General features: G+C 34.7%; 1 protein-coding gene and 1 long non-coding RNA gene across 8 annotated transcripts in view; both read left to right on the top strand.

The window, feature by feature from the left end:
- Window positions 1-23659, top strand: part of FAM172A (family with sequence similarity 172 member A) — a 424698-nt gene that overhangs the window by 377837 nt on the left and 23202 nt on the right. The gene's annotated exons all lie outside the window — the stretch shown is intronic.
- Window positions 166-22621, top strand: LOC128312511 (uncharacterized). Its single transcript, XR_008291975.1, has 2 exons — window positions 166-20503; window positions 20573-22621. It is a non-coding gene; the product is annotated as an uncharacterized LOC128312511 (long non-coding RNA).

The following is a 23659-nucleotide window of genomic DNA, read 5'->3' as shown; positions in this document are numbered from 1 at the left end:
CATTTACTAATGGCCTTCTATGTCTAAGCACTGCACTAAAACTGGAGCTTTAAGCTAAAGTTTCCTGAACAGTGAATTGTAAACCAAGTCTGCAGCAAATCAGGGATATACATTGTTGGGTAGGAAGGTGGGCATTGCAAGGGGCAAACCGAAATGGATGGAATGTGGCAAACCGAAAGCTGCAGAAGTGGTAATAAGGGAATAAAAATGAATTGTTAGTACCTATCATTTGTTAGAAGATTATATAATCGTCTTTGCAATGGCCTATTAACCCAAGTTTAATAATAAATCTCCATTCCCCTGTTAAATGAGCCAGGACAAGTATTGCTCATTACTACATTCCTATAAGAAAGGCTATAGCAATATTTTGATAATTTAATGAATTTGTAAAAAGTTGACCTAAGCACCAGGGGGTCTGGGTTGAAGAAAAATACCTTTTTTTTTTCCTTTACACATTCCAAGGTGTAGAATGTGTACCCATTGTTCATGAACAAGCCTTTTTTTAATCATCCTGATTGATTTATCTCTCATTATCGAAGTGGGCAATATACCATCTACATGTCATTCATGTGAAATAACTATCTGTACTCTGAATAAGATACAGATGCAGAAGATCCATGAGTGTACATTTATTCAAATGAAGGTTGAAGTCTTTAAAGATTCCCACCCAGGTATCTTATGTAATCTTCTATCAGGATTGTATCTCCATTTCAGTTTGTATGACATTACCTGTTCTGAATAGGATAAAGACTCATTGTTACTGTCAGGCCTGTTTTCAAACTAAATATTCATCTAGTCCTTTGTGGCTGCCATTTTTATCACACATTTAGAACAGCTTCCCTTTACTGATCTGCCATTTTCCTGCAAATCACTGTTTCACTTGTATGATTTCTAGTGAGACAAGCTTAGACCTCGCTGCCTTTCTCTCAGTAACAGAGAAAAGAAACGTCTCTGGTGCCTATGCAGCAAAGAAAGTTGATTCATGTGTAAATTATCATTTGGCCTTTATTTGCTTGGCCTGTGGAGAGTACACAGGCAGATAAAAGGTTCGGTGGGTCAGGGCTCAGTATGTGCAGGTTTCTCCAGTGGCTACAATGACAGCGTTAGAATTGTTGTCACAGATTATCAGACACGCTCTGATGTCTTATCATTATTTATTTGCAGTTTTCGTTGTAAAATAAACTCTAACATGGAAGATACTTCTGTAATAACAGGACACCATGTACCTGTCCCATGTTTGTTCTGTCATCTCACATTCTAATAAGAAAAACTGATTTGTGTTTTCTTGAAGTTGGAACTGGTGTTTTTATGTTTCTGCCATCCATGTTTCTGGCTCTGGTCTATCTCCTTTTACTTCTACCTCGTGTTTTCATTTCTTCAAACCTGGATGTTGTCCAAGTTTGTTGTGAACCATGGGTAGATAATGTCTTAGTAACATGTCCTATTAATCTAGGTAGATGTAAAATGCTGTTGGGGTATATATAGCCGCTTCTAGGCACTATGCAGAAATTGGATAGTTATAGAAACTACAAAATCTGTTATCTGTGACTCAGTTGGTTTTCTTTAAAATAAAATTGCTTGCAATGCTTTCATTATTATCTTTTTACTATTAAAGGAGGTAAACAAAGGTTTAGCTTTTTTTTCTTTAACCACATTATATCAACCCTCTGGGTGTGTAGCTGACATGAATTTATAAGGTAAATCCCTGTGTGTGTGTGTGTGTGTGTGTGTGTGTGTGTGTGTGTAAAAAAACACTAAGAAATGCATTAATAAATCTCAAAATGATACGATGCTTTCAGTCTACTTTTATTGTGAAGGTCTTATAATATGTGTCAGAAGGGTAGAGCTGATATATCTATTTCTGCAGCTTTTTTTTATTTGTGTAATTCATGTTATGTATATACATTGTCACATTATGATCCATGTTTTTTTTTAAAGTATGTTAGAAACCAAGAGAATATATTTTATAACACCTACCTTACTAAATTGATGTTTATCAGAACATTATTGACTCATGGGCCCTCTGGTAAGCTTTCCTCTATTATAGTAAAATTAAACGAGTTTTAAATAATGCAGTTAGTATTATAAAATACTGCCTTCATTTTTTTCAAAAAGTTCTCTTCACTGTTGAAGAAATTCTATCTGAAAACAAATTCCTTTCACTTGTACAAAAAGGTATAATTCTTCATTGCAACTTTCACTATTCCATTAGGAAAACAACCCACTGTTTTTAGTATACTTATAATTAGCCATATGCAAATTACTTTTATTTCCTTGTCACCAAGGCCTGAACAGTAGGAGGGTGATCTCTCCTTCCTTCTCCTTTCTCTATCTGCTCCACTTGCCACCACTGAAGCCCAGCTGAGATACGGAAGGAGGACCGTCCCTCTCCTTTGTTATAAATGCTCTTAGGCAGGTTTTTCTGTGCACAGTCCGTTCCACAGCCTCCTTTGCATGGAACAGGGGAGAGATAGGTATATGTTAAACCCACTTATCCCTTTCCCTTGCCCAGTTAAACGTCACTTCTTATTTGCTCCTGATTTTTTTTCCCATCTCCTCTTAAAATCAAGTTATCCACTGAGTTTAGGCCAAGTGGAAAATGAGAAACCAAGAGGTAACTTCTAGCTTTCCTTTCAGGGTAAGGGGAATGCTAGTTCAGCTACCTTACCCATGTCCCAAATGGTAACTTTATAGAAAAGTTCATATTTTTAGCCCATAAAAACTGCTTGGCACAGGTAACCTAATTGTTTTATCACTTATTTGGCTACAGTTGTTTATAGCTTTGTTTTAACAAGAGAGAGAATAGAGAAAGTACAGTTGAGGAAAATAGAGGAGATTGGCTGACAGAATAAGAGAGTATGGGTAAAACTCAAAAGATGATGTTACCAAGCATAGACTTGCTTAATCTCATCTGTCCACCCGGTGCTATACAATGTGGCAGTGAGGAAAGAGACAATAATTACATCGGGACCATCATCTCAGTGTTCCTGGCATGCATACAGAGTTGCAAGGAAGTCATAGAATTGTGTTTGTACATTTGTATAATTGATGTCTTACTACAGATATTTAGCTAGGTGTATGAATACATTTCGTGTATATGTGTATGGTATACAGCATACAAATATATCACTTGAGTGTAAGTATGAACAGTTGTGACAATTTTCCTAAGAATATATCGTATGCATCTGTGTTGAGATAGGCATGCTATAATTATGACAATTAAAGACATTTAAAGGTAGCAAACAGATTTGTTTTTATATATAATAATTTATTTACCCTGGTAGCTGAACTCAACACGGTATCTCCTTTTCAGCTTACTTTTATCCATGAGGGGATAATGTGTTTTAATTAAGCCCTCTTGTCTATGAGCAATAGAAATCCACTCAGCTAGCTTGGATTGAATTTATAGTTTGTCTCCTAAAGAAGATTCGTACAGGGGCACCTACGTGGCTCATTTGGTTGAGCATCAACTCTTGATTTCAGCTCAGGTCATGATCCCAGGGTTGTGGGATCGAGCCCCTCATCAGGCTCCACACTGAGCATGGAGCCTGCTTGAGATTCTCTCTCTCTCCCCCTCTGCTTTTCTCCCCAACTCTCTCTCTCCCTAAAAAATAAAAAATAAAAAAATACGATTTGTACAGAGACTATAAGAACTAAACTCTATACTGAAATTGCAATTTAAGCCAGTTAGACTTTTGAATGTTGTTCTGAAGTGAAATGAACCCAGTATGAGTTATTGTGAGGATACTCATTTTCTTGTCATTGGAAAGTCACTGACAATTAATATTGCTATACAAAGCACCTCCCGTTGCCACTTGTCTCTCATGAGACGTATATTCCCTTAGAGGCATCTCTGTTTCTCTGTGTAATTCCTCTATTCACTGTATATGGACCAGCTTCTTCCTTTCTTACTCTTTCTGTTCCCTCAGAACTTTGGCAAATGGGTAGCCTTTCGACCTGTCCACTTCTGACTTTACTGCAGTTCCCATCCCTCACTAATATCTTCATTTCCTCCTTTCAGATTCTTAAGAAAATTATTTTTTTCTTCTCATCTCTTTGCTTCATATCATAGATGATGATCCTATGAATTGGCCGCACTTAGATCAGTAGCCATCCCAGGTTCAGTCAGCTGTGGATGGAAGGTGCAGGGTTATGTGGTGAAAAAGATGGCCCCTGCTGCTGTCCTTTAAAACGGGTCTGTAATAAATGCCGTTGCACTACAAGGGGTGGTTGGTGAGCAGATACTATGATTGGCACCTCTAGTATATATATAACCTGTGGTATATAACACAGGTTAACTCCCTGATAGGGGGACTATTAACCAAACTATTAACATGGTCCATTGCTTAAATGTCACTCCTCAAGGAAGTCTCAGACCACATTCTATGTATGCTCCTACCATATGGTCCCATAATACTCTATATTTCATCACCATCGTAAAACTCATCAGTGTTACTATAATTACCCAATGCTTCTCTTCTGTCATAAACTCAAAGGTCTGTGAAAAGAGACCATATCTTTCCTGCTCACCATTCTGTCACCGGTACCTGGCCCAGTTCCTAGCTTATAACGGTATCCAAATGTTTAAGTTATTTGATTAATAAATGCCTTAAACCTCTAGGAATCAAGAGTTTTAAATTTAGTAATCTGCCAAAAAGCAGCTCTTCTTTTTAAATGTCCCCATTTCTGACAGTGACAGTATCAGTATTCGTCACATTGGTACTGATTCTTCCCTCTCTCCATCATCAAGGCAATCACGTTTGCTTGATTCTTTCTTTCTCTTTTATCTGTAATTTCTTCTCCATCGCCACTGCCAGCCCTCTTAGTCCAGGTCTTCTTCACCTCCACCTGACTGGCCTCCTGGTCTCCATAGCTGTTACTGTCTTTATATCCTACATATCTTCCTAAAAAGTCACTTTTCGCACCTCTTTCTCTGTTTAAACAACAACAACTTTGTTGGCTCCACTTCTGCCTGAAGAATGAAATCCAAATTCTTAAGTCCTTCATTCTCTTGTTCCTGCCAAATCTCTAATTAGTAATGCTTTCTACTAGTGTCCTACGTGGACTCCTTCATTCTCTCCAAACAAGTCTACCTCTTATCTCTGAGTATATTATGAGCATCTCCATCCACCCCTTTGTTCACTTATCTCTTCCTCCGTCAGCACTTAACTGTTCCTCATCTTTCAAAACCTACCCCAAGTTCTACTTTCTTCATCAAGTTGTTCCTACTGCCCAGTCCTCAGTAATCACTTCTTAGTCTAAAGTTAGAGGACTTGTTATCTCTGCCATTCACCAGGGCCATACACATGCTGCCTTACAGTAGTGTTTATTTTTGTATACGTATAGTATGACAATGAGAGATGTGAGCTGCAATAATGCAGTCACACTGCCCAGCTTCAGATCCTACCTCCTCAAGTCAGTATCTGGGTAACTGAACAAGTTGCCCAACCCCTTGTAAATGTTAGCTAGGTCACCTCTAAAATGGGGATGATAACAGCACTTCCCATTGTGAGACTTCAGTGTAGTAAATCATCGAAAGCATAGTGATCACTCAATAAATGTTTTTTACAAAATTATTTGCACATTATTGATTAGCTGGCTATTTTTAGATCCCTATTATGTGCTAGACACTATCCTAGGTAGAAACAGTATAAAGGGGTTAAGATAACAACCTCTGCTAGCAAGAAGCCACTCCTATCCTATCTCCCAGTTACAGTCCAGACCCCTTGCAGTCACATTCATATGGTCCACACATCTTTACTGAATATTTGCTATCTTCAGAAACCCTGTGCCAGGCACAAGGAATTATAAGGAGGTGTAATATAAAGTCCATAACATGTTAACTACACTAGAATTAAATTAAAAAATAAAAAGTCCACGACCTTCAAGACTATTATAACTAAAGTCCCTATCATTGTGCTTTGCACATGGCGAGAGCCCAGTGAATGTGTATTGGCACCAAAGAGCATGGCAGTGATGACGAAGACTCTAGAGCACCACAATTTCTAGCCTCTTTTTAGAGCTGTTAACTTTATTTGGCTTCTTCATGTCTTCATTTTCCACTGAATGAATGCCAGGAAGTCATTTTCAATTTTTTTCTGTCTGATCAAGACTTAGATAATGTCTGCTTCTTTTGGTAGCTAAATATCCCCAAACTCAGTTTCTTGCTTCAGTGAGAAGATATTATGGTATTGCCAATGGAAACCACTTCACATTTGGGCAACATCATGATGTCTAAGTGGCTCAGATTCAAGTTTCAGTATAGATTCTGGTTCCTGCACATTTGCTGTCAAAAACCACTTTATAGGAGCCAAACCATGGAATCCTTCCAAGTGTTAGGCACTATTAGAAGTACCATTAAAGTACTGCAGAGCTTCAAAAGATTATGAAATTCTGATTTCTTAACATAATATATTCTATGATACTTTCTTGAAATTTTAATGAGTTCCTTGTTTCTGTCATGGGGCTAAAGGCGATTAATATCACTCATTTTTTGTACCATTACAAGGTTTAGAGACAATTCTGAGTTGGAACTTCTAAAATAATTTTATACTGTTTTATACAACACTGGGTAGATAGAACAATTCTGGTTCAAACGTAACTGTGAAATAAGCCTTCAAGAAAACGTAATTGTTTTTCTCTATGCTTTATAGCTTAGTCCACTCCCCAACCCTGTCCCTTTTTACTTTCTTGGTCAGCCTGCAGGGAATAAGACATATACAAGACATAATAATTAAAGTACAGATTTTTATAATATCAGAAACTACTTAGATGTAAAGATAATTGTCCATCAGCCTATGGTTTGTTATTATATTAATTTAGCATGAGATTTATCTCTAGCTTCCTTACAGTCAAGGCAGAAAAGGAAATAATAACTGACAGTATCTTACCTTGAAAAGCAAAAGCATATAGCGGAGAAAGAGGATCTCTTTTGCGTTGTTGGTGGGAATGCAAGCTGGTGCAGCCACTCTGGAAAAAAGTCTGGAGGTTCCTCAAAAAACTAAAAATAGAGCTACCCTACGACCCAGCAATTGCACTACTAGGCATTTATCTAAGGGATAGGGATACAAGTGTACTGTTTCGAAGGGACACATACACCCCAATGTTTATAGCAGCACTATCAACAATAGCCAAAGTATGGAAAGAGCCCAAATGTCCACCGATGGATGAATGGATAAAGAAGATGTGGATATATATATACAATGGAATATTACTCGGTGATCAAAAAGAATGAAATCTTGCCGTTTGCAACAATGTGGATGGAACTGGAGGGTATTATGCTAAGTGAAATTAGTCAGAGAAAGACAAATATCATATGACTTCATCATATGAGGGCTTTAAGAGACAAAACAGATGAACATAAGGGAAGGGAAACAAAAATAATATAAAAACAGGAAGGGGGACAAAACAGAAGAGACTCATAAATATGGAGAACAAACGAGGGTTATGGGAGGGATTGTGGGAGGGGGGATGGGCTAAATGGGTAAGGGGCACTAAGGAATCTACTCCTGAAATCATTGTTCCACTATATGCTAACTAATTTGGCTGTAAATTTTTAAAAAATAAAAAATAAAATTAAAAAAATACAAATAAAAAAATTAAATTAAATTTAAAAAAAGCAAAAGCATATATACTTTTCTGAAAAGATCATTTCCTTGCAATTAATAACAAAGTAATCAATATTTACTTGTAAACAAGCGGTTATTTATGAAATTATTTTAGTGTCTTCTTCCCCCACTAGATTGTAAACTCCTTGAAGTCAGTGACCACATCTGTCTTGTTAATCACCATATCCCCAGCTTCTAGAAAAAAATATTGGTTGAAATTAAAATGAAATGAAACTACGTGGATTCTTATCCAAGAAACACTGACTAACATAATGGGCCAAATCTTCCATGAACATGTTTATAGAAAATCGAGTTAGTACTATACTGTTGATTTTTTTAATATTTTAGTTTTATTTTTTTCAGCTTTATTGAGCTTTACTTATTTATAATTGACAGAATTCTAAGACATTTAAAATGTACATCATGGGGGTGCTTGAGTAGCTCAGTTGGTTAAGCCTCCGACTCTTGATTTTGGCTCAGATCATGATAACACGTGTTCGTGAGATCGAGCCCCTTGTCAGGCTCAATGCTGATAGCACGAGCCTCCTTAGGATTCTCTTTCCCTCTCTCTCTGCCCCTCCCCTACTTGTGTGCACACACATGTGCTCTCTCTCTCTCTCAAAATAAATGAATAAACTTTTTAAAAAGTAGTAAATTGTACATCATGATGATTTGATACACATAGTAAAAAGGATTCCTTTCATCCAGTTAATTAACATATCCATCACCTTGAATATTTATCTTTTTCTGGTAAAAGTATTTAAGTTCTACTCTCAGCAAATTTCATTTACATAATCCATTCTTACCAACTATACTCACCGTGTTATACATTATATCCTCAGACCTTATTCATCCAATTGTTTTTTGAAAGTTTGTATCCTTTTACCAACCTCTCCCTATTTCCCCCAACCCTAGTCCCTGGCAACCACTTTTCTTCTCTCTGTTTCTATGAACTTGACTTTTTATAGATTTCACTTATAAGTGATACCAGTATTTGTCTTTCTCTGCCTGGCTTGTTTCACTTAGCATAATGCCCTCAAAGTCCACTCATGTTATTGCTAATGGCTAGATTTCCTTCTTTCTCATGGCTGAATGAATGATGGTCCCCTGTACATATATATATATATATATATCTTTATCCATTAATCTATAGATGGACACCTAGGTTATTTTCATATTTTGGCTATTGTGAACAATGTTTCAGTGATCATGGGAGTCCAGATATCTCTTCAATATCCTGTTCTCATTTTCCTTGGATGTATACCCAGAATTGGGATTACTGGATTACGTGGTAGTTCTACTTTTAATTTGTTGGGGACCTTCCATACTGTATTCCATAGTTTATATTTATATTCCTCCCAATAGTACACAAGCGTTCCCTTTTCTCTACATCCTGGCCGACACTTTTATCGCTTGTCTTTTTGATGATAGTCATTCTAACAGGTGTGACCTATTGCCTCATTGTGGTTTTGATTTGCATTTCCCTGTTGATTAGTGTATTCAGACCTTTTCATAACCCCTAATTATCACATATGTAATTTGCAAATATTTTCTCCCATTTTGTAGGTTGCCTTTTCATTTTGCTAATGGTTTATTTGTTTGGCCTTTGTTTTTTGGGTGGTTGTTGTTGTGCACATAATTTTCAGTTTGATATAGTTGCACTTGTTTATTTTTGTTTTTGATACCTTTGCTTTGGTAAAGTAAAAAATCATTGCCAAGACCAATGTCAAAGAGCTCACCCCCTATGTTTTCTTCCAGAAGGTTTACTGTTTCGGGTCTTATGTTCAGGTTTTTAATCCATTTTGTGTACGGCATAAGATAGGGATCCAGTTTCATTATTTTGTTTGTGGCTGTCCATTTTTCCCAACACCATTTATTGAAGAGACTGTCTTTTCCCCATTGTATATTCTTGACCCCTTGGTCAAAAAGTTTTGACCATATATGCATGGATTTATTTCTGGGTTCTCTGTTCTGTTCTAATGATCTGTATATCTGTCATTATGCCAATACCATAATGACTTTTGACTACTACAAATTTGTAATATAGTTTGAAATCAGGAAGTATGTTGCCCCCTGCTTTGTTTATCTTTCTCAAGATTGCTTTGGCTTTTTGGAATCTTTTATCGTTCCATACAAATTTTAGGACTGTTTGTTCTAGTTCTGTGAAAAATTCTGTGGAATTTTGATAGGGATTGCATTGAAAATGTAGATTGTTTTCAAAATTATGGACATTTTAACAATGTCAATGCTTTGAATTTATGATCATGAAATACCTTTCCATTTACTTATGTCTTCAATTTCTTTCATCAATGTTTTATTATCAGTGTATAGTTCTTTAACCTCCTTGGTTACATTTATTATTAAGTATTTTATTCTTTTTGATGGGATTGAAAATAGGATTGTTTCCTTAATTTGTCTTCCTGATATTGTTAACTTTTTTACTGATGACCAGTAAAAGCCTGTGAGGAGAGAATGGAGAAAAAAAAATAGAATAAAATTAATGCCTGTAATATAACATTAAATCATGACTCAGTGATGAGGTTCCTACAGGAGACTGCATTAATTTTTACCACAACTTAATATGACTTTACTGTAACCAAAGATGGCCATTCAGTCTTTACGGAGAAAAAGTTATACAGATCCTCATACTTATCTAATGTAGATAATAGCCATTTATTTAGTAAAAATCTATTAAGAAATAAGCATCGTTTTTAAAGAAAACAGTATACATTGTATAGCAAATGTAGTTACTATTGTTTTTAGCAGAGGGTCTCTCTATATTATTTTACTTTGCTGAAGTTACAGTATGGTAGAAATAGAAATAATAGAAATAATTAGAAAGTTTGTAATGTCAGTTTCATTATAGGCAGAATTTATGCATCCAAATACAACTTTTCACATAACATTTGGAGTTCATTTTAATGAAATTTACCATAAAGTACGGTTTGGAATAAGGCAGGTATATCTTGGATACCTCCAAAGGGGTATTAGTACTGTAATCTCTAGGATGAGCCCTGTGTCTTGTTTTTCTTTATATGCTACTATCCATCAATGTCTGGCATATAGGCACTTAGAAAATTTTTGGACTAAATGATGGTATAAATTTTTGTTTGTTTTGTTTTTGTTGTGCCATGTAAGTTATTATTCAAGGGCTTAAAGCTGCCATATAGTGGCATATAGTGTTCAAATTTCAAAAAAATCTGCCATATAGTGTTATAGATAGTGTTGGTTTTTCTTTTTTAGGGGGAAACAAAAGAAAAATGTGTAGGCTGTTACATTTGTGTTTTTCTTCAAAATCTATTTAAATGTAAAAATATGTTAAAGATTAAAATGATGAACAGTGTCATCTGTTTTCTTTTTACCATACTTTTCCAAGATAAATGTGAATAGTACATGACTCCTTAAAATTATTTGTATGGCATAGAAATAGTTCCTTTAGTGAGAGTCCTATTAACACAAAAGCCATGAAGCAGCAGAAAATTCAGTTTTTAACCAAATACACAGCTAAAGTTATGTTTCTTGTATTTCAAGAAGCTTTTAGCAATCATTTTTTATGATCATTTTACTCAAAGGATTGAGTTACTGAGAATAGTAGGCCTATCAGCAGATTAAAAGAAAAACCTGCATTATCTTATCATTTTTAGTATTTGGACCCTAGCACCTATATTTTTTCGAAAAACACTTAAATAATTTTTGAATGTTTTCATCATAGTATATTCTTTGAGTGTGAGAAAATGTCCTTATTTCATTTTTAATTCAATTCAGCATTTACTGAGTTCCTAATTATTTCAAAAGACTTTACCAGTCAGTCCGTCAGTCAACACGTGTTTATTGCACACTGGATATGTGCCAGGCACTGTTCTAGTCACTGTGGTGTTACACAGCAGCAGATATAGCAGAGTTCCTGACCTGAGAGAGCTTTCCTTTTGGTCAGAACGTACAGAAAATTAACAAGCAAGCCAAAAAAAAAGCTAGTAAATAAAAAAAACGCATTATTTCAGTTGCTAAGTGTTGTGTTGGGTTCTGACAAACATTTAAGAAGATAATGGGTTGAAGAGTGGCTGGGCAGAAAGTGAGGGGGCCCTGTGACTCTCCTTTAGCTGATTGCTTTCTGCTTTTGAGGCTGCTTGGTCCTACTGCTCCTGCCTACCATTGAACTGTTTGAAAACAGCTTGCCTTTCTTTGTACCACAGAGCAATGTGACATCCCCACAGAGTCATTTTCTCTAGGAGAAGTGATGGAAATAGACTAGTCCAACCACATTTGCTGCCCCTTCCCTTGTGCATTGGTCACTAAATGTAAAAGGTGAAACTTCCCACCTGTTCATCACCACCACTTACATACCGTGGTATTCCCTGAGGTATGTAAGGAGAATCAAGTGCTGGTCAGAAAGAAAACAAAAATCACGTGTCGACTCTAGGCTTAAATAGAGATATTTGAAGTGACACCATGTTTAAATGGATAAGAGAGAAAGCATTAAGTTTTCTATTACTGGTAGATCATAACTATAAAGCTGTCCAATAAATTGGTTCAAGTCACTTTCCACTTTATATATTTTATGTATCTATATATATATATAAATGTATATTATATATAATCATTTATAATATATGCACATGATAATATTAAAAAAAACAAGCTCTTGGAATGTATCTGGAGAGTAAAGAACATAAAAATCTCATACATCTGGTGTGGAGGTTCCTCAAAAAGTTAAAAATAGGGGCACATGGTTGGCTGAGTCATGAAGCCACCAACTCTTGATTTCATCTCAGGTCATGGCCTCACGGTCCATAAGATCGAGCCCCGTGTCGGTGCCCTGCACTGACAGTGCGGAGCCTGCTTGGGATTCTCTGTCTCACTTTCTCTTTCTGCCCCTTCCATGCTCATGCACATGCTCGCTCTCTCTCAAAATAAATAAAGTATTTTTTTAATTAAAAATAGAACTACCTCACGATCCAGCAATTGTGCTACTAGGTATTTACCCAAAGAGTACAAGAACACTAATTCAAAGGGATGCATAAACCCCTATGTTTATAGCAACAGTATCTACAGTAGCCAAGATATGGAAACAACCCATGTGTCCATCCGTTGATGAATGCATAAAGAAGATGTGATATACAAACATGTATGTATAAGTGTATATATATGTATATGTATGTATGTGTATCAATGTATGTTTATATATGTATAATGGAAAATTAATCAGCCATAAAAAAGAATGAAATCTTGCCTTTTGCGACAGTATGGATGGAGCTAGAAAGTATAATACTAAGTGAAATAAGTCAGAGAAAGACAAATACTATATGATTTCACTCATATGTGGAATTTAAGAAACAAAACAAACAAGCAAAGGAAAAAAATAAGAGAGAGATAAAGCAAGAAACAGACTCTTAATTAGAATAAACTGATGGTTACCAGAGGGGAGGTGGATGGGGGGATGGGTTAAATAAGTGATGCACTTGTTGTGATGAGCACAGGGTGATATATGGAAGTGTTGAATTACTATATTGTACACCTGAAACTAATATAACACTGTATGTTAACTAACTGGAATTAAAATTAAAACATTTTTAAAATCCTCATATACCTGACTGTTAATTATTCAGGTTAATATTTCCATTTAATATTAATGGCAATTATTATTTCCATTTGGATGACTCTTGAGAATGAATAAAATACTTTCACATATATCATCTCCTGGAGTTCTCAAGAACAATGATGTGAAATAGGTACTATTATTAACTTCATTTTGTATGTGAAGAAACTGAGGCTCAGCCCGGTGATTTGCACAGAATTGTAAAGTTCGGGAGTAACCCATCCAGGTGCCCAGGGGTTATGTTTGCAAGGCCGATGTACTTTCTACTATACTGATAGCTACAAATAAATACTTTCAGGAGGAAGTAGTTAAATAGAAGTAGTCAGAAAGTTGATAGGATTATAAATCTGATGCTGTGACGAACACATCAGTGAGAAAGTAACCAACAGTGTCTTTTAGCAACAGAGGGCTGCAGGAGTAAGAACAGAAAAATGGATCTCAAATTCAGAAAACTAATCAATGATTTTTAAAAGGAAAGTTTCTAAACAGCAAAGTGGTGATGGTAAAAGTTTTGCAGTTATCAAGGTGGGACTGATTTTTTTTTTTTTTAATTGAGGGTTCTCATGCCAAGAGCATGTTCAAGTAATTCTGTGGACAAACAGGCATTAACCATTGAACAGGTTGTCAAGATAAGTAATAAATTTGGGAAAACATGAGGGTGCTAAAAGGAATAAAGACAATACCATAGAAATATAATGATACCAAATAAAGGAAAGATAGATTTTTCAGGTGATGTTCCAACAGCTAAGCATTCTAAAGTAGAAAGTACGTTTCTGTGATCTGTTGAGGTAGGAAATACAGACACAAAGAAGGGAAGGTATTTCAAACTAAGTGTTACAGAAACCATAGCAAATCCTTCCACAGTCCTCGCCATTACTGGATGGCACACTATTGGTGAATGAACACCGAAAGGACTCCCTTCACCACAGGAGGATTTCTTCAGATTTTCACTCTTAGCACAAAGTCCTTGCCATGGTCACCATCAACTCTCCTCTGGTGAACTTCTGGGAAACTAAATACCAAAAAGCATATCAAGGAGGTCACAACCCTAGAAAACTATTTAGAATCACTAGTTTTCTTTTTTTTCTTTTCTGTTTTCTGATTTTCTGAATACCACTAGTTATTCAAGAACAAAAATAGAAATGTCTCATTCACACCTAGCACGCTGCCTAGCATACAGGAGCAACTCAATAAATGTTTATTAAACTGAACTAAATTATCCTAAAATGCAAAATCAGAGGCCCCTGAGTTACTCATTCATTCATATCCTCAACATACTGACACGAAAGCCAAAAACATGAGTTTGAGTCTAACCACTGCCACTTGCCAATCCTGTGACTTTAGGCAGTTCACAATTTAACTCCTCTAGGCCTCAGTTTCCATGTCCATAATTTAGAGATAACAGCTTCTGCCCTGCTAACCTCACTGGTTTATTATAAGGATAGAATCTGATAGTATATGTGAAGACAAACCAGAAGTTACCAAGTGCTATACAAAAAAAACTGGATTTTTCTGTGGAAACTGTAGTGCCAAAATGCTCCAGTGGTCAGCAGGTTCCTTTGGTCAAACCTAAATGCTGGGCTCAGTAAAGATAATAAGCAGGCTTCTTATGAGCAGGTCTTCTCAGAACCTTTCACTTGGTAATTAGTATTGTGAAAGTAGGAGAATGGGCTAAAATGGGAATGAATGTCTTTTTTTTTTCCTATGTAATCAAAAGAAAGCCTCTAGTTCATGTAGGTTGTACCAAAATATTCAAATAATACTAGTTGCTGTCATTTTTCAAGCAGGATTATGTGACAGGCACTGTACTTGTACTTGGCATACATCATACTCAGTTCTCATCACAAATTGCAAAGTAGGTATTCTTGCTGTTAGTCCCATTCTTACAGATGAGAGAGAGAGAGAGAGAGAGAGAGAGAGAGAGAGAGAGAGAGAGAGATTAAAGAACTTGCCCAAGGTTACAGCTAGTAAATAGCATTTTACATTTAAGAAAATGAGTACTTAGAAATATGTGGCTTAAACCAGTATTTGCTCTCTCACTTTTCTCTCCTGTTTTTTCAACCTGCTATACAACTCTACTTCATACCTATATTGCCTCTAGACCTAAATTTTCCAAAGTGTGTTTTTTGAAATAAAAGTCCACAAAACTGTCCCAAGAAAACTCGTTGTTCACACATGTTTGGAAGATAGTGCACACTGAAATCCCCCCTTCTGGGGCATCTGGCTGGCTCATTTGGTGGAGCATACAACTCTTAATCTTGGGGTTGTGAGTTCGAGCCCCGCGTTGACTGTAGAGACTACTTAAAATCTTTAAAAAAAAAAATGAAAAAGAAAAGGAAATCCTCCCTTCTGTCTGTCACAGTGCACATTAGCACACTGACGCCTTTGAGAAAGACTGCAGTAAGGAGCTTCCCTAAACTTTGAACAGAACCTTGAATCAACAGCTGTTGGCATCCCACAAAACCAGAGGTCCAGAGAAAAAACTTAAGAAAAGTTAAATGTTTAATAAATGCAGCAATCATTATGCCAGTCATTATGCCATTACACCAACAGATATAGAGCACAGTCCTCTCCATAAAATATATACGAAACTATTTGAAATTATAGTTAATCTGTTATTTTCCTAAATGTGTTCAACCAATTTCCTAAAGATTCTTCAATATAATTTTTTTTCCAACTCTGACAGCAACCAATATTGTACTGAAAGAAGACAGAAACTCGGGTCGTTTTTTCATGTAAGAAATTGTTCTGTAATAAATGGTTGGATTTATTTTATGGTACTGAAAATTATCATCCTGATTATTAAACATTAGTTTAAATCAAGTGATTTTAAACCAATGTAATAAGCATTTCTACTTGGAGGAGAAGCCAATGATAGTCAAAACTACTTCTTCCCATTTCCTCTTCTAAAACCAGGAGAAAAATGAAGAACATTAATTTACTAAGACCTGTCAGACTAGGATTCTCCAGTTACTTAAGAGTCATTTAAAACATCTCTTGAGTGAGGCCACTTGGTAGCAGACTATATTTGAACTTCAAATACTTTTTGAATCAACTCAAAAAACACTACATTTTCTCCTTTTATCCTTGGAAAACATTAGGTCTATTGCCTGTTTTTTTGTTACTTTATTGTCATATATTTTGTTAAAATGTCAGAGCTTAAATTATTATTATATGCCCATTAGTTCTGCTGCCTTGGGATGTAATGACTCATATTAGTAGTCTATGTAATAAAAAGGGTTGGTGAATTTTTACTGAACTGTCCTTTTGGGACTATAATTTGTAACATTCTCTGGAAGCTTTGCAAATCCTGTAGTGATAAAGTGCTCTTATAGTACTGTCTTTATCATTGACAAGTTGTTAAGAACCAGAACTGTCTATTACCTGTAAATGCTGAACATAACACCATGTTGATCTGATAAGTTCTCTACTTGGAGAGTCACCAAGAATACATAATGAGAATGTCACCATCTTGTAAACAGATGAGGTGATTTTGCAATCTTCATAACCGTAATTTTAGACTTTTCTTCAATTTAGTAGATGAGTTCATCTTTTTGAGATAGAGTTACCAAACACCATCTAATTAACATAGACATATTCTTTTGCTAAATTTTAAATCATTAAGGACTATAGAAGAAGACAAAGGACTGGTATAGACCAATGAGCCACTATTTTCAGAAGGGTTTAATCCCTAGGTACACCATTGATTTTGCCCATAGATGGAAAATATGTCCTAAGCAAAAAGTTATATTCAATGATATAAATTAAATATTTGTATATGAAGTGTGGTGCCTTTATTTTTACATTTATATGTGAACTATATTTTGAAGTATATTAAATTTTATTTTTATTTCTTTTTTAATTATAAATGTTGCATATAGTAAAATGATCAGATCTTCATTATACAAACTGTTGGGTTTTGAAAGATGTGTATACCAATTGTAACCACTACCCTGATAAAGATATAGAACATTTCCATCACCTGCATTTTTTTTTCTTCTTTCCAGCCTGTTCTCCTTTCCCTCCCCACCTTACCACTGAAAATCTCCATAGATTGTTTTGCCTATTCTTAAACTTCACATGAAGGCCATTTAGAGCATATACTTTTTCGTGTTTGGCTTCTTTCACCTAACAGAATGTTATCGAGATTCATCCAAGTTGTTATATGTATCAGTAGTTCATTCTTTTTAAATTACTAAGTAGTATCTATTTTATGAATATATCACAATTTGCATATCCACTCTCCTATTGATGAACATCTGGGCTGTGTCTAATTTTTGGCTATTGTGAATAAAGCTTCTATGAACATTTTCTTAGATGCCTTTTTGTAGACATTTGTTGTCGATTGAATCAATAGCTAATTGTAGGAGTGCTAATGCTAATAATTAAAATCTGCCAAATATTTTTACCAAAGTGATTATACCATTTTACATTCCTACGAATAATATATGAAAGTTCTAGTTGAGTTCCTGCACATCCTCACCAACATTTGTGTTGTAGTCTTTTTAATTTTAGTTTCAGTTGGAGTAACTAGCCCATTTACATTTTATATAATTATTAATATCATTGTTTGTGTCTCCCTTTGTGCTATTTGCTTTCTGTTTGTCCAGTTTCTTTGTTCTTTTTTTGCATTTTAATTGCTCTGGAGGTCATTTTAATATGCCTTTTTATATTATTTTTTAATGGTTGCTCTAGGGGTTAAGGGTTGATCTATACATCTTTATCATAAGACTATGAAGTGATATTGTACAATTTCATATAAAATGTAAGGGCCTTACAGCATTGTAATTCCATTTATTCTCCTGTCCTTTATATTATAGTTGTAATATGTTTTAAATCCATGCACACTAAAACCGCATAATACAGCATTATAATTTTTGCATTAAAGATTCAGTACTATTTTTTTAATTAATAGAAGAAGAACTTGTCTTTATTTTTGCCCTTATGCTACCATTTCCAGTGCTGGACATATCTTATAAATTGAAGTTTCATCTGGTGTTATTTCCCTCCAGCCTAAAGAACTTACTCTGGCATGTCTTCTAGTGCAAGTCTGCTGACAGCAAATTCTTCCTTTTATTGTTTACCTGAAACTGTCTTTAATTCACCTTTTTTTCCTTTTTATATCAATTCCAGTATAGTTAACATTATTTCACCTTAGTTTTTAAAAGGCCCTTTTTTTTTTTCTTGTTTGGAAATAGAGTTCTAGGTTGATGAGGGTTTTTTTTCCTTTCAGTTTTTTCAAGTTGTTATTTCCTTGTCTTCTGACCTCCATTGTTTCTGGTGAGAAGTCAACAGCCATCTCTATCATTATTTTTCTGCCTGTCCTTTTTACCCCTCCTGCTTTCAAGATTTTTTCTTTTTTTTTTTTTAATGTTTATTTATTTATGAGAATGAGAAACAGAGTGTGAGCAGGGGAGGGGCAGAGAGGGAGAGGGAGACACAGAATCTGAAGCAGGCTCCAGGCTCTGAGCTGTCAGCACAGAGCCTGACATGGGGGCTTGAATCCACAAACTGTGAGATCATGACATGAGCCGAAGTCAGCCCCTTAACTGACTGAGCCACCTGGGTACCCCAAGATTTTTTTCTTTATCTTTGGGTTATAGTACTCCTACTATGATGTGTCTGTGTGCTTTTCTTTGTATCTGTCCTGTTCAACATTTGCCAGACTTCTTACATTCTTAAATTAATGTTTTTCACCTAATGTAGGATTCATGGATTTTTTTTTGATTCATGCATATTATTAATTGAAATGTTTTTGCTTCCTTATTCATTTTTTCTTCTTCTCTGGGACTCACTTATACCATAATTAAGTGGTTTTATGTTGTCTCACAGGTCACTCAGGCTTTGTTTCCTTTTTGTTACCAATCTTTTTTCCTCTGTTCTTCGCCTTGGATAATTCCTGTTGATAGGTTTTCAAGTTCACTGAAACTTTCTTCTGCTTTCTCCAGTTGGGTATTAAGTCCAACCAGTAGGGGGGCCGGCAGGGGGGTATGCACCTGGCTGGCTCAGTTGGTACAGCATGTGACTCTTGACCTCAGGGTCGTGAGTTTAAAATCCATGTTCACTGTGGAGCCTACTTAAAAAAAAAAAAAGTCCATCCAGCCAATTTTCCTTTCAGATATTGTACTTTACAGTTCTAGTATTTTTTTAAGTTTATTTATTTTATTTTGAGAGAGAGAGAGAGAGAGAACACATGCATGCGAGCAAGTGTGCAAGTGGGGGAGGGACAGAGAGAGAGAGAGAAAATCCCACGCAGGCTCTGCACTATCAGCATGGAGCCCAGAACCCAACTTCGGGCTCAAACTCACAAATCTCGAGACCTGAGTGGAAATCAAGAGTTGTACGCTTAACTGACTGAGCCACCAAGACACCCCTTGGCTTTTTTTAAGGTTTTGATTTGTCTGTTAAAATATCTTTCACTCATTTTAGCCATTTCTTTTAAGTTCTTGAACATATTTATAATAGTTGTTTTAAAGTTTTGGCTTGCTAATTCCAATATTCCAATATCTGGGTCATCTTTGAGTCTCTTTCTTCTTTTGTTCACCCCTTCACTCTGGATTACATTTTTCTCCATTTTTTGTTTGTTTTTTGTTTTTGTTTTTTGCATATCTGGTAAGTTTTTATCATTTGTGCACATTGTGATGATGAGTCGTTGAGTTTGGGATTCTGTCATATTCTTCTGAGAATCTCTGTGTTTCTTTTAGTGGGCATTTAAATTATTGGCAGATAACCTTGAATTTGTTCAGATGGGATTTTAAACTTTGTTATGGTGAGTTTTCCCTTAGTTTTAGGGTAAACTCTTAGACCTGGCACATTATCTTTACTTTTCCTGGGTTTCATTGGAAAGACCAAGGTGTTTATCCAGCCTCTCTAATTTGACAGGACTCAGATTCTAAACTTTGTCTCTTTCTTGGTGTGCAGCAACTTAAATCTCTGCTCATCGTCTTCAGCTTTCCAGTTGTAGCCTTCTACCAGCTCCTTGGAATCTTTCCTCTGCAAAGATAGTTCAGAATTCAACTAAAAACTGAATGCAATTTGCATACAGATTTGGAACATCCCCCTCTGTGGTTGGCTCCTGTTTGTTTTTGTTTGTTTTCAGGAATTTCTTTTCCTAGTTTCCAGCTGCTTTAGCCTCCCCCAACCCCATCTCTGGACATTTCAGGCCAATAAGTGCAGCCTTTTGCTTGGTTTCTAACCACACTGTACCTTGCAGAAAGAATTCTTTCAGATGAAGAGCTGTCCAGTGCACAACCCTTATTTGAATGTTTTCATCTCCTTCAGTTTCTACTTGGTTTTGGTTGTTCTCCAATGCCATCAAATAACTGTATGTTATATTGTGTCCACAGTTTATCATTGTTACCAGTGGGAGGGTTAACTGATTACTAGAACAAGCACCCCCAGTATATTATGTTTTTAATGTATTTGTATTGAAATATGGTTTTTGTATTATTAAAGTAATGCATTTTGTAAACAAACATATATGTTTATGTGTAGAAAAAGGTCTGAAATAAGATATTCTATGTTGTTATTTCTGATTGGTAGAGTTACTAGTGATTTCCATTTTTTCTTCTTATTTGTGTTTTCTACTTTTTACTACTTTTTCCTACCACAAACATAGGTTAAGTAGTAAAATCCTTTATTTGCTCTTCTAGGCAAATGGTTTACTTATCATTAGTCTTTATAATATTTATCATGACTCTTTGTAATCTTTGATGCATTTCATACTATGATGTCACTACATTAACTATCTAAAATCCTAGTAGTATATCTGTATGGTAAACAATACTTTTTCTGCTTTTAGGAATAGACAAATTGGGACAAATCAAAGTTAAATGGCTTATCTAGAATTTCATGCATATTGATAGAGTAACCAGAAATAGATCTTAAAATTTAAGGCTCTCAGTTCAGCTGTGTAGACTATTTCTAGGCCATCAGCAACAATATATGCAGTTATTTCTATATTTTCTAATGCACGTGGAATGAAATTGTCATAGTTGAATATAAGCCTCAAATTTTTGAGAAACTTGACTTAGTCACTAATTTCAGTCTCCTCTCATTCAAATAAATATTTTACTAGAATTTCTATCAAATAGAATACTTGACTTATTTTAAATTTTAATTCAGTAACCTTCCAAGAGCTAACAAGAAAATGCCAGGAAGGCATGCATTGAAATAGTCAGGAATTTTCTTCTTTCTGAATTGCAGGCTTCTTTATCAAATAGAGTCAAATGGATATTTGTTATTCACTGGTAGACATATAACCTTAACCAGGAATATTTTAATCATATTCTTATGTTTTTATGCAGATAATTGACTAAAACTGTCATAGAACTGAGATAGAATTAGTGTTGTCATTCTGAAGTTTCAGATTGAAGCCAAATGAAACTATCTTTTTAAACATCCATAAATATGGATGGAAATAAAAAGTAATAAAAAGTAAAAATGGATAAAAATTAAAGGAAATATTTATCGAATCTTCATAGTCTTCACTATGTGATCTGGGACTGGACTCTGTACTTGACAGAAAAAAATGCCTAATGGACACCTGGCAAAATTGGCATCCACATGGCAGAGGAAAAGTATCTGTCAATGTGAAACGTGAATTTCGTAAGTGTGGTTACATAACAGAATTTCATTGTTGGTAGGAAATACATACTAAAGGGCATGATATTTGCAAATAGCTTAAAGTTCAGAAAAAAATAGTATTTGTATACATGCATATATAAGTATGCACACAAAATGAAAGAGTAAATAACAAAACAAATGTGACAAATATTTTTAAAAACTGGGAATCTGGGTTAGAGATATATAGGAGTCAGCTGTATTATTTTTGCAACTTTTTGTGAGTTTGAAATTATTTTGAAAATAAAATTTATTTTTAAATTTAATACTTCTGGGTTTATTTTCTTAAGATACATTCGACTGAATGCTTTTCGTTTCTCAATCTGAAACATGAGAATCGCATCACTATACATAATTTATCACTAAATTTTATGATATTTTTCTTTTATGAAAAGAAAATTTGGAACTTGAAATGCTAACCAAAAGAAAATCTTCATGCTTGAATTTACTTGCAAAAATTGTGATGAACTTAAGTAGAAATTATAGAAAAAACACTGACTGAACAGAACGATTTTTATTAAGAATGACATAGTTACAAATGATTTTTATTTCCAAAGTTATTTTAAATGGTAATTGTTCATAAAAATATCCTCTCAAATTGTATATGTTTTCCACCATATGTAAGACTATAATTAAGCATCTGTCAACATTTCTAGCTGTTTTAAATTTGTATAGTCTTGCTCTGGGGCCTAAAACTTCACCATTTAAATGGTTTAACCAGAGACTTCATTAAAAAACAAGACTTTTTCTTTTTTTCTTCTTTTCTTTCTTTTTTTTTTTTTTTTTGATAGGTTATTGAGTAATACAAGAATAGCTATGGCTGTGTAGATTAAAAAGTATGAAGATTCTCATTTTTCCTCTTGTGAAGATCTAAAGTAGTTTTAATCCAAAAGTTTTAACTTGCCTTGTAAGATTATTCCAGTCACTTTAGGGGTAATTTTTTAAAATGAAGAGTTATTAGTACTTCATAATGGTACATCTTATTTGTCTTATTATAAAATTTGATAAGTTTTAAGTACATAATACTCTTTTTAAATTTGTAATTAGGGACTAACATTAGTGTCCACAAGGCTATCTGAACTATGAGAAAAGAATTTTTTAAGTCCAGAGTTATGAATACCAACATATTTTCATGAAATTTTTTTTTCTAGAACTGCTTTCTTTAATTATAATTTTAATTTGTAAGATAATTCACTTTTTCAAGTAAGTTGGATATTTTCTCTGTGGTCATAAAACTTGAAACTTATATATAGGTCCAATGTAAATCTGAAATAAAGCATGAAGTATTGTCAATTATAAAGTAAATATGGTATGTTGACTTACAACTACAAAATACAAGTTTAAAATTAAAGCAAATATCACTCCCAAAATTTCACACACTCTTCGCAGACTCATAAGGTTTTAACTGGAATTTATAATCGGCAAATGGATGGAACAAATCACTAAAATGTACCAAATTCCTTATTCGTTCTGGACTACCTAAGATTAATTAAACTTTTAGCTTTGAATGTATTGCCTTTGCTCTCTGAAAAATACATATATTTTTTGGATATCACAACTGGGTGATAATCCAAAAACTTCACATTTATTTTCTTCATAAAGATAATTTTAAAATAGTTTTAATAGGATATTAAATCTGACATCACTTAGTTTTTGGTTTTTCTTTTTTTTATACAACAGATGTCTTATATATGTGTGTGTATATATATACACACACACATACATACATACACGCACATATATATTATAAAACAAGGTGGTTGGGGCACCTGGGTGGCTCAGTTGGTTAAGAGCTCAGGTCATGATCTCACAGTTCGTAAGTTCGGGCCCATGT

The sequence above is a fragment of the Acinonyx jubatus genome, chromosome A1 (genome assembly GCF_027475565.1).
Source record: "Acinonyx jubatus isolate Ajub_Pintada_27869175 chromosome A1, VMU_Ajub_asm_v1.0, whole genome shotgun sequence".
NCBI lineage: Eukaryota > Metazoa > Chordata > Mammalia > Carnivora > Felidae > Acinonyx > Acinonyx jubatus.
This window is presented reverse-complemented; position numbering and strand designations above follow the sequence as displayed.